Source organism: Phocoena sinus, chromosome 8, assembly GCF_008692025.1.
Source record: "Phocoena sinus isolate mPhoSin1 chromosome 8, mPhoSin1.pri, whole genome shotgun sequence".
Lineage (NCBI taxonomy): Eukaryota > Metazoa > Chordata > Mammalia > Artiodactyla > Phocoenidae > Phocoena > Phocoena sinus.
The window spans coordinates 67784509-67797097 of record NC_045770.1 but is presented as its reverse complement, the minus strand read 5'-3'; positions in this window follow the sequence as shown (position 1 = coordinate 67797097).

Here is a 12589-nt window from a genome sequence, read left to right as displayed (position 1 = left end):
CTCCAATAAAGATGTTAAAAATAAATAAAGTTAATAAGCTAAAAAAAAAAGAATAGCTACCTTGCTTACCTTGCTGCGTTGCTGAGAAAGGCATTGTAAAAGGAAAAATACTAATAAAATCAAAAGAGTTAGAAAGTTGATCTTTCAGATCAACTCAATAATGTAAAATCTCAGGGGATTATGAGCTGCCAAAAGACTTGGGACAGACTGTCCACAGAGGCTCATTTTGGACCAAGTCCAACTTTATTCTTTATCCTCTGCATAGTAATACACACCAGCCTCAGACTGTGTCCAGGTTTCCCCCTCATCATTTCAGGAAAACTGCTCTTGAATCAAAGCTGAATCATGTCTATCGTTTCTATCTCACAGGTTCATTGACTTGACTAAAATGTGTATCAGTCACTCCCACCCACTTAAACCATGTATTTTGAGAATTATGTATTCAAGAGAATAATTAAGAGGCTCTTGGGTCAGATTGCCTTGGCTTAAAGCTGAGCTCCACATCTTAACAAATATGTAGGCTTGGTAAATACGTAGGCATGCCTCAGTGAAGTGGGTTAAGAAAAGTACCTAGTATGTAGAATTGTTATGCAGTGAAATGGCAAAACAAATGGTAGTTTATTAGAACAGTGTCTAGCACACCTTAAGCACTCAGTTAATGTTAGCTCTTTTTAACAGTCCCTTTATCTTCCTGGGTCTTTTGTAGAACCTAAATGAGTCCTTCCTGGGTCTGGATTGAGAAAACTTCTCCTCCCAAATGGATGGAAACATCATCTGGGCTTTCCAGACTCCCCACCCTCGCTACAAAGAGGTCTCATTTTTCCATTTCTATAGGTTCATATATTTTAAATTCTTAGACACCACCCCCCACTCTTACCACCCCTAACCCCACCCCACTGAAAGTAAGTTGAAGCTTAAATAAAATACCTATTTCACCAGGTTAGCTACAATCACAGAGCTGGTCACTGCTGATCATATCCCAGCTGTAATTCATATTTCCACAGAACTGATGACAAGGACCATGATGATAGCCAACATTTATTAAGCACAGTTATGTACAGCATCTAATAGTACTAGGCACAGTTCTAGTGCTTTACATGTGATTCATGTGATCATAAAAGCAATCCTATGAGGATACTGAGGTTAAATAATGTGTCCAAGACCACCCTGCTACTAAATGGTGGAGCCTAGACTGCTGCACCCCTACTCCCTCCCCAAAATCTTAATTACCTTTGCAATAGTGTGGAGTTTTTACAAATCAAATAAAAGTCAGAAATCACAGAAAGTACCAACTTGTTCAACTAAAGCAGTCCATTGCTGGTGGGAGTGTAAATTGATATAATTAATTTGGAAAACAACCTGGCATTATATACTGAAGTTGAATATGATGCATTCCCTATGGCCCAGAAAATCCATTCAGTTTCTAAGTGTGACCCTTAGAACAGCATTTCTCAAATATTTTTGGTTTCAAGACCCTATCATAGTCTTAAAAATTGTTAAGGACCCCGAAGAGCTTTTGTTTATGAAGGTTATAGCTATCAGTATTTCCCATATTATAAACTACAACTGAGACATTTTAAGAATCTTTACTTTTAATTCACTTAACGATAATAATAATCAAGTTGCATGTTAGCAGAAATAACATTTTTATGGAGAACAGCTTTATTTTCCAATACAAAGCACAGTTGACCCTTGAAAAACATGGGTTTGAACTGTGGAGGTCCACTTACATGTGGATTTTTGTTTTCAATAAATATGTATTGCAGCCCTACATGATCTGTGGTTAGTTGAGTCTGCAGATGTTGAATGGCAGAATGGAAGGTCAACGTGTAAACTTACAGGTGAATATTCCACTGTATGGAGGGTCATCACCCCTAACCCCCGGATTGTTCAAGGGTCAGCTGTAGTGAGATGAGTGACATTGTTTTACATTTTTAAAATTAATTAATTAATTTATTTTTGGCTGTGTTGGGTCTTCGTTTCTGTGCGAGGGCTTTCTCTAGTTGTGGCAAGCGGGGGCCACTCTTCATCGCAGTGTGCGGGCCTCTCACTATCGCGGCCTCTCTTGTTGCAGAGCACAGGCTCCAGACATGCAGGCTCAGTAGTTGTGGCTCACGTGCCTAGTTGCTCCGCGGCATGTGGGATCTTCCCAGACCAGGCCTCGAACCCATGTCCCCTGCATTAGCAGGCAGATTCTCAACCACTGCGCCACCAGGGAAGCCCCTACATTTTTTTAAATTGAAGTTTAATTGACCTACAATACTATATTCATTCCAGGTACACAGCATAGTGATTCGATATTTCTGTTACAAAATGATCACCACGATTAGTTACCATCTGGTCAACATACAAAGTTATTATAATGTTATTGACTATATTCCCCATGCTATACATTTTATACCTTTCACTCGTTTATTTTGTAATGGGAAGTTGTACCTCTTAATCTCCCTCACCTATTTCACTCATCCTTCCACTCTCCTCCCCTCTGGCAAGCACCGGTTTATTTTCTTTATCTTTGAGTCTTTCTAGATGGTTGTGTTTGCGCATTTATTTTGTTTTTTAGATCCCACATCTTATGATGAATCATAAGGTATTTCTCTTTCTCCATCTGACTTATTTCAATTAGCACAATACCCTCTAGGTCCATCCATGTTGTCACAAATGGCAAGAATTCATTCTTTTTTGTGGCTGAGTAATATTCCATTGTAAAGATATGATTATATCACATCTTTATCCATTTATCTATTGGTGGGCACTTAGGTTGCTTCCATATTTTGGCTATTGTAAATAATGCTGCAATGAGCATATATCTTTTCTAATTAGTGTTTTTGTTTTCTTTGGATAAATACCCAAGAGTGGAATTGCTGGATCATACAGTAGTTCTATTTTTAATTTTTCGAGGCATCTCCATACTGTTTTCCATAGTGACTGCACCAACTTACATTCCCACCAACAGTGCACGAGGGTTCCTTTTTCTCCACATTCTCACCAACCCTTGTTATTATTTTAATAATAACCATTCTGACAGGTGTGAAGTGATATTTCATTGTGGTTTTGTTTTGCATTTCCCTGATTACTAGTGATGTCAAGTGATCTCTTCATGTGCCTGTTGGCCGTCTGTATGTCTTTCTTGGAAAAATATCTATTCAGATCCTCTGCCCATTTTTTAATCAAGATGTTTGTTTGATGTTGAGTTTCATGAGTTCTTTGCATATTTTGGGTATTAACCCTTTCTTGGATATATTGTTTGCAAATATCTCCTCCTATTCAATAGGTGGCCTTTTTGTTGTTGATAGTTTCCTTCACTGTGCAAAAGCTTTTTCATTAGATGTAGTCCCATTTTTGCTTTTGTTTCCCTTGCCTGAGGAGACATATCCAAAAAAAAAAAAAATTACTGAAACCGATGTCAAAGATCATACTGCCTGTGTTTTCTTCTAGAAGTTTTATGGTTTCAGGTCTTACATTTAAGTCTTTAATACATTTTGAATTTATTTTTGTGCATGTTGTAAGAAAGTAGTCCAGTTTGATTCTTTTGCATGTGGCTGTCCAGTTTTCCAAACACCATTTATTGATTCTTTAATTCAGCTAGACCTTTCTTCTTCAGAAAAATGAATCATTGTAAGCAACAGTACCTCCAAGACTGTCAGTCCTCATCATGGGTGATAAAATGACCCAATGGCCCACTTCCACAAAACTCTAATTTAGCAAACCAACTCAGAGGGGCTCAGGTTTTCATAATGATGGAGCTTTAAGTTTCAAGAAGTCGTGTCCAAGTCTGGGAGACCACCAATAGAAGATTACTTTCTAGACATAATTGGGTCCTTCAGTTTATGCAACATCCTAGCAAATCAAAGTTCATAAATTACACTCTTTGGGGCAAAGAAACAGGCTTAGTTTATCTCCATTTACTTCAGGTAATGGAAGATGTGTGGATCTTTTACTGTTTGCTCTCAGACCCATTCCTTGCTCTGCCTTGTATTGTAGGGAGCTGTGTGTCCAAGGTTCTCTTGCCAACTGGCTTCCAGGTAGGTTCACCTAATGGAACACATCAGGAGAAAATTGAAATTCAGAAAGTGAGGGGAGAGCCTGGGGGTTTCTTCATGGCTTACCATGCCTCAAACAATGTCTCTGGTTCCCATTCCTGATGGGACAGCTCGTCTCTCTATGGTCCCTGCTCCCTCTGGGCAGCATTCTAGGCTCTTGTAATACCATTACCTTCCTTGTCATCTGACCCTAGATGTGGTAATAGATCCTTGGCATTGCTAGCCTTGGGGTTGACTCATACCCTTTTTGGCTTCTCAGTGCTTCCATCACCTATATAATTCTTGTATTAAATTCCAGCTGGATCTTGACTGAAAAAGTATGTTTATACTAAGCCTCTGTGTGCTTTTGGAAACCAGGAATAGTCAAACAATCCGGGCTTTGGAAGAACAGGATTTGTAGTAGAGCCAGGCTTCACAGAACAGAAACTGGATACAAGGCAGTTCTCCAGACCTCTACAGCAGGAGTCTATTAATTCTCTTTAATGCTGTGCCATCAACATGAGTCAGTTATTCTCTCCATATGCCTGTTTCTTTACCAATGACTTCCTCCTCTTATACTCTTGCTGTGTCCTTTGCGTGCCTCATAACTTTGGCTAACTCATAAGTTTTGAATCTCTCTGTCTTCACTTTTCAGTGGCCTATTGTGACTTTGACAGCTTCTCTCTACATCAGGAACTTTCTGTTTTAGCTCCCACTCATAATATGCGTTATCTCTCAGTATTTGTTTGTTCAGATCTATGAGAGAAGAAATCTGATTATCCAGGCTCATTTTTTTTGTAGTAGGCTATGTCATCGGTTGTGGTCAGTCTGTGGATTGGGTAATATTCTCAATTCTGGTATAATCAGCTACTGTCTATGGCTAGGGTCTAAGTTCAAAGACAGAGAGAGACAGAAAGAGAGAGAACACATTTTAGTGATTAAGGTTATGTGCTCTGAAATCAGACTGCTTAGGCAGAAATCAGGTCCTGCCACTTAGCATGTGTTCATGCTCTTTTCTCTGAACTTCCATTTCTTCGCCTATAAAATGGAGATAATGAATGTGCCTGTTTCATAAGCTTGTTGTGAGGATCAATGGTGTTACATGTAAAATATCTACCACAGTGTTTGGCACATGGTAAGCACTCAGTATTAGTTATCATTACTACTACTACTAGTAATGTAGGACTCCTTCAACAGGATTATGGGTGGGATAGTTTCTCTCAGAACAGGGCAAGGGGATATACTCTATTAATAAGATTTCAATTATGTAAGGATATTTGGAGACTGCTAGGAATTGGGGATATTATAGATAGTTGCCTCCCATTCTTGTTTTTAATATTTATTTATTTATTTGGCTCTGCCGGGTCTTAGTTGTGGCATGCGGGGTCTTTGTTGCCGAGTTTGAGATCTTCATTGCGGCATGTGGAATCTTTAGTTGCAGCATGTGGGATCTTTTAGTTGCGGCACGTGGGATCTAGTTCCCTGACCAGGGATCGAACCCGGGCTCCTGCATTGGGAGTGCAGTCTTAACCACTGGACCACGAGGGAAGTGCCGCCTCCCATTCTTTAACTTCATCTTCCTGTTAACTGGTTTACCTGCATATACTCATGCTCCCATTAACAATCCCCTCTCTCTTCACACTGTAACTATAGAGATCTTTCAAAATCACAGTCTGATTGTGTTCCCATTGCTCTTAAAATGATTGGAAATTTTGTCTCCAAGGCTCTGCCTGGTCTGACTCCCTCTGTCTTCCATCCTTACAGTAGCTTTTCCCATTTGCTTTTTTTTTTTTTTTTTTTTTTTTTTTGCGGTACGCGGGCTTCTCACTGTTGTGGCCTCTCCCGTTGTGGAGCACAGGCTCCAGACGCACAGGCTCAGCGGCCATGGCTCACGGGACCAGCCGCTCCGCGGCGTGTGGGATCTTCCCAGACCGGGGCACGAACCCGTGTCCCCTGCATTGGCAGGCGGACTCTTAACCACTGTGCCACCAGGGAAGCCCACCATTTGCTTTTTGCTCCAATTCAGTTCCTTTCTCACATTCGGCTTTAGAAAATATTTTGTACTAAAGTATTTACTGATAAAATAATGTGATGTATGGAGTTTGCTTGAAAATATCCCGTGTCCCTAAAAATGTTAATGAAAAGAATAAAAGAGAAAGGATTTGCAAAATGTGGGAAGTTGTTGAAGCTGAGTGGTGGGTAGTTGGGGGTTCATTATACGATTCTCCATTTCTTTGTGTATACTTGAATATTTTTTACAATAATTTTAATTTAAAAAAGTATTTTTAGGGGCTTCCCTGGTGGCGCAGTGGTTGAGAGTCCGCCTGCCAATGCAGGGGACACAGGTTCGTGCCCCGGTTCGGGAAGATCCCACATGCCGCGGAGCGGCTGGGCCCATGAACCATGGCCACTGAGCCTGCGCGTCCGGAGCCTATGCTCCGCAACGGGAGAGGCCACAACAGTGAGAGGCCCGCGTACCGCAAAAAAAAAAAAGTATTTTTAGTTGAATGATAATGAAAATACTTTATATCAAAATTGTGAGCTGCACCTTAAACCATGATCAGAGGGAAATATGTAGCCTTAGATACATCTTTTAGAAAAAAAGAAATACCAAACAGAATTGAGCTAAGCATCCATCACAAGAAAGTGTAAAAGGTAACAGCAAATGAAATTCAAATAAAAAAGAGCAGAAATTAGTGAAACAAAATAAATAATATGAAGAATCAGCAAGGCAAAAGGTACTTCTTTGGACTATAATACCTTTCCTAAATCTGGTGACTATGGTTAATTTTTTAAAAAGAGAGAAGGGTGATTTCCCTGGTGGTGCAGTGGTTAAGAATCTGCCTGCCAATGCAGGGGACACGGGTTCGAGCCTTGGTCCGGGAAGATCCAACATGCCACGGAGCAACTAAGCCCGTGCACCACAACTACTGAGCCTGTGCTCTAGAGTCCGTGAGCCACAACTACTGAGCCCACATGCCACGACTACTGAAGCCCACGTGCCTAGAGCCCATGCTCTGCAACAAGAGAAGCCACCTCAATGAGAAGCCCGTGGACCCCAACAAAGAGTAGCCCCCACTTGCCACAACTAGAGAAAGCCCATGCGCAGCAATAAAGACCCAATGCAGCCAAAAATTAATTAATTAATTAACTAATAAAAGAGAAAGAAGGGACAAATTACTCATGTCAGGAGTAAAACTTAATACCAGACATTCCAAGAACCAGAAATCTGAATGGTCCTGTATGTATTAAAAAATTAAATCCGTAGTTAAAAACGTTCCCAAATCCCTTTACTGCTGAATTTTTTCAAATATTTAAGGAAGAAATGATACCAAGCCTACACAAATATTTACAGAGAATAGAAAAGTAGGGAGAATCTATCAATTCATCTTATAAATCGAGGATTTCTTTCATAAAAAAACATGTTGAGAACATAACAAGAAAAGAAATTGTGAGTAATTCTCACTCATGAACATAGAGGCAAAACTCTTAAGCAAAATGTTAGCAAATCAAATCAGGCAATACATATGTAAACCAATAAGAAACAAGTAGAAAATAAAGCAATTAAATGCCATACTTTAAAAGAACATAAAATATCTAGGAATAAATCTAGCAAAAAATGTACAAGATCTGTATAGAAAACCACAAAACATTATTGAGAGAAATTAAAGGAGATCTAATTATGCATGAATTATAAACCCATTACTATAAAAAATTAATTCTTTCCCCAAAGGTTTTTAGATTCAGTGCAATTCTAAAATATCCCAGCATGTATTTTTGTATATATGAAAACAAATTAATTTTAAAATGTATATGGGAAAACAAAGAGCCAAGAATAGCATCATACTCTTATGAAAGAACAAAGTTCTAGAGTATTAGAGAGGAGAATATTTTTGTGATTTTGGAGCATGCAAAAATACTTGATAAATTGGACTAGATTCAAATTAAGAAATATCAAAAGATACCACTGAGAGGAAAGACTTTGAGAAGATATGTAAAGCCTTATATCTAGAACATATAAAAGAATGCCTATAAATCAATAGGGAAAAAATAAGCAACCTAATTTTAAAAATGGATAGGAAACTTGATGAGGCACTTCACAAATGAGGATATCCAAACAGCCAATAAACATTTGAGAGGGTCATCAGAAAAATGCAAATTAAAATCACAGTGTACTACTACTATATATCTACCAAAATGACTAAAAATTAAAAAAACATGACAATGCCATGTCTGGGAAAATTTAAAACAATCAGATTTCTAAAAACACTGTTGATGGAAATATATTTTGGTGCAATCAATTTTTTTTTTTTGTGGACCACACAGCATGTGGAATCCTAGTTCCCTGATCAGGGATCAAACCCGCCCCCTGCATTGGAAGCATGGAGTCTTAACCACTGGACCGCCAGGGAAGTCCCATATTTTGGTGCAACCATTTTTAATCTTTGATTTAGAAAATGAAATCACAATACCAATAGATATGAAATGTTCACAGAAGCATAATTCATTATATCCAAAATTGGCTATTACTTATAAAGCCTATCAATAGTATAGAATGGATAAATATATTGTGGCATAGCCAAGCAAAGGAATATTATACAGAAATAAAAATAAAGTGTACTGGTCCATGAAATGTGAATGAATCTCATTAATGTAATGTTGAATGAAAGGAGCCAAACACAAAAGAACATATACCAAATGATTGAATTTATCTGAAGTTCAAAGCAGGCAGAAACTAAGCCATGGTGCTAGAAGTCATTCTGTGGTAAACATTGGGGAGGAGATAGTGGCAGGAAGGGGTTAAGTTATAAATTTCTGAGATTCTGGCAACAATATTCTATTTCTTGATTTTGGTGTAATTACCAGAGCATGTTCACTTGTGATAATTTATTGACCTGTACACTTACAATTTGTGCACATATCTGTATATATGTTATACTTAATTTAAAAAATTTAAAAACCAAACTAGTGTAATATTTTTGAAGAATATATAAATACTTATAAAAATGTATGTATGGAGGGTGAATTGGAAATACATGTGTTTAATATACCATAATGAATGCCTATAGTAGGAGCGGAATGAGAGTGGGGATGAGGGAATAAGAGGGAGACATGTACAATTTTCTTTATTTTAATTTACTCTCTATTACCCCCATTATTATTCCTCATTTTATGTTTTTCTGTTTTTTTCTCTCTCTCTTCTTTATTAAACTAGGTAGATTATGTTTTAAAGCTTGATTTCCTTGAATTTTTTTCTCCAAATAGTCATCCCTTCAATTTTTTTTTTTTTTTTTTTTTTTGCTGCATGGCATGTGGGATCTTAGTTCCCCAACCATGGATTGAAACCATGCCCCCTGAAGGGGAAGCATGGAGTCTTGACCACTGGACCACAAGGGAAGTCCCAGTCATCCCTTCAATTTATTTTCCCTCCCCATGCCATGATTCCATCCAATCTGTTTTTCGCATTGCTGTAACTTATCTTTCTAAAATGGAAATCCAATCAGGTATTTCAATGACTCACCACATCCTACAGAAAAAAAATCAAGTTCTTTAAAGGATGTGATAGATCCTTCAAAACCTTGCTTATACCTACATTTTTTGCTATTTCTCCATTTGGACCTTATATGTCAATTGAATCTGTCAATTGACATATAAAGTCATATAAGACGAAATTGAGCTATTTGTGGTGAGGTGCATGGACCTAGAGTCTGTCATACAGAGCGAAGTAAGTCAGAAAGAGAAAAACAAATACCATATGCTAACACATATATATGGAATCTAAGAAAAAAGAAACAACAAAAAAGGGTCATGAAGAACCTAGGGGTAAGATGGGAATAAAGACACAGACCTACTAGAGAATGGACTTGAGGATATGGGGAAGGGGAGGAGTAGGCTGTGATGAGGTGAGAGGGTGGCATGGACATGTATACACTACCAAGCTAAAGTGGATAGCTAGTGGGAAGCAGCCACGTAGCACAGGGAGATCAGCTAGGTGGTTTGTGACCGCCTAGAGGGGTGGGATAGGGAAGGTGGGAGGGAGGGAGATGCAGGAGGGAAGAGATATGGGAACATGTGTATATGTATAACTGATTCACTTTGTATAAAGCAGAAACTAACACACCACTGTAAAGCAATTATACTCCAATAAAGATGTTAAAAAAAAAAAAGACTCCATTAGAAAAAATACATACACACAGATCTGTTCGAGATAAGCTCTTCTCTACCTTGGACTCCTGAGATGGCTAGGTACATAGCTCTTAAGCTTCCTAGAGGCCCTATTGTTTGAAATGTTCCAGGAAGCATACCCTTAATCTCTTGAAAGGGCCCATTGTATGAGTGAATACCACTCTGATCCTTTGATCTTTCTGAGGTTCCCACCCACAAGTCATGCTATTGTATTCCTCCATTCATTTACACATGCAATATCCTACTGGAGTGTCTGACAGAGTCAGGAACATTCTACCTTTGTTATGGCAAAGTGTGGCTGCTAGCTATGTGATCATTCTTCTGGGAGAGCTACAGGGATTTGTTCAGGCAACAAAGATTTTATAAGTTGAAGTATAAGTTTGGGGTGCAGAAATAGACCACTCTTCCTTGATTTAAAAAAGAAGTATATTTGTTAGGATATAGGTTCAGCTACTATGATCTAAAATAATAGTGGCTTAAATAAATTAGAAGATTTTTTTTCACTCTTGGATAAATCTGGATAAACAATTTAGGATCAGTGTGATGGCTCTACCGTTATAAGGGGCCCAGGCTTTTTTGCATTATTGCTCCAATATTCTTACCTGTGGATTCTGTCTTGTGAGTAAAATGGCTGGTCAACACCCACCGTAACATCTACATTCCAGCCAGTAGGCAAGAAGAAATTGTCAAGAAGAAGGCCTTTCTTTTAAGAGTAAAGTCTAGAGATTGCACATTTTATTTCAAAACAATTCCCATTATCTAAATCTGGGGTTCTCAACCAGGGTTAAGTTTGCTCCCCCTATTCACGCCCCAGGAGACATTTGACAAGGTCTGGAGACACTTTTAGTTGTCACAACTAGGAGAGCTGTGCTACTGACATCTGAGAGGGAAAGACCAGGACAGCTGCTAAACATCCCACAGTGCACAACCCTCTGCAATAAAGAATTATCTGGACAACTGGATATCCACAGGCAAAAGAATAAATTTGGATCTCTATTTCATACAATGTACAAAAATTAACTCAAAGTGGATCAGGAGAGGCCTTCAAGATGTCAGAGGAGTAAGAAGTGGAGATCACCTTCCTCCTCATAAATACATCAAAAATACATCTGCATGTGGAATAACTCCTACAGAACACCTACTGAATGCTGGCAGAAGACCACAGACTTCCCAAAAGGCAAGAAAATCCCCATGTGCCTGGGTAGGGCAATAGAAAAAAGTAAAAACATAGACAAAAGAATAGGGACAGGACCTGCACCACTGGGAGGGAACTGTGAAGGAGGAAAAGTTTCCACACACTAGGGAGCCCCTTCACTGGTGTGGACAGGGGTTGGGCAGGGGGAAGCTTTGGAACCATGAAGGAGAGCACAGCAACAGGGGTGCAGAGGGCAAAGTGGAGAGATTCCCACATAAAGGATCAGTGCCAGCACTCACCAGCCAGAGATGCTTGTCTGCTCGCCCGCCGGGGCGGATGGGGGCTGGGAGCTGAAGCTCAGGCTTCAGAGTTCAGACCCCAGGGAGAGGACTGGAGTTGGCTGCATGAAGACAGCCTGAAGGGGGCTAATGCACCACAGTTAGCTGGGATGGAGTCCGGGAAAAAGTCTGGACCTGCCGGAGAGGCAAAAGACCTTTGTTTCAGGGTGCGTGAGGAGAGGGGATTCCTTCCCAGTGTGCCCACAGAAGGCAGAGCACTGCCTAGGTGAGCTCCAGAGACGGGCACAAGCCGCAGCTATCAGCTCGGACCCCACAGATGGGCGTGAAATGCTAAGGCTACTGCTGCCACCAAGAATCCTGTGTGCAAGCACAGGTCACTATGCACACCCTGCAGGGAGCCTGTGCAGCACACCACTGCCAGGGTCCCAAGATCCAGGGACAGCTTCACCAGGAGAACACATGGCGCGCCTCAGGCTGTTGCAACATCATGCGTGCCTCTACCACCTCAGGCTTGCCCCACATTCCAATTCACTACCATATCCCTCCCTTTCCGTGGCATGAGTGAGCAAGAGAGCCCTAATCAGCTGCTGCTTTAACCCCCTCCTGTCTGGACGGGGAACAGACACCCTCAGGTGACCTACACACAGAGGTGGGGCCAAAACCAAAGCTGAACCCCAGAATCTGTGTGAACAAAGAAGAGAAAGGGAAATTTCTCCGTGCAGCCTCAGGAGTAGTGGATTAAATCCCAACAATCAACTTGAAAAACGCTGCATCTGAACAATACCTGAATAGACAACGAATGTTCCCAAAATTGAGGAGTTGGATGTTGGGAGCAACTGTAGACTTGGGGTTTGCCTTCTGTGTCAAATTTGTTTCTGGTTTTATGTTTATCTTAGTATACTATTTAGTGCTTATTATCATTGGTGGATTCATTTATTGGTTTGGTT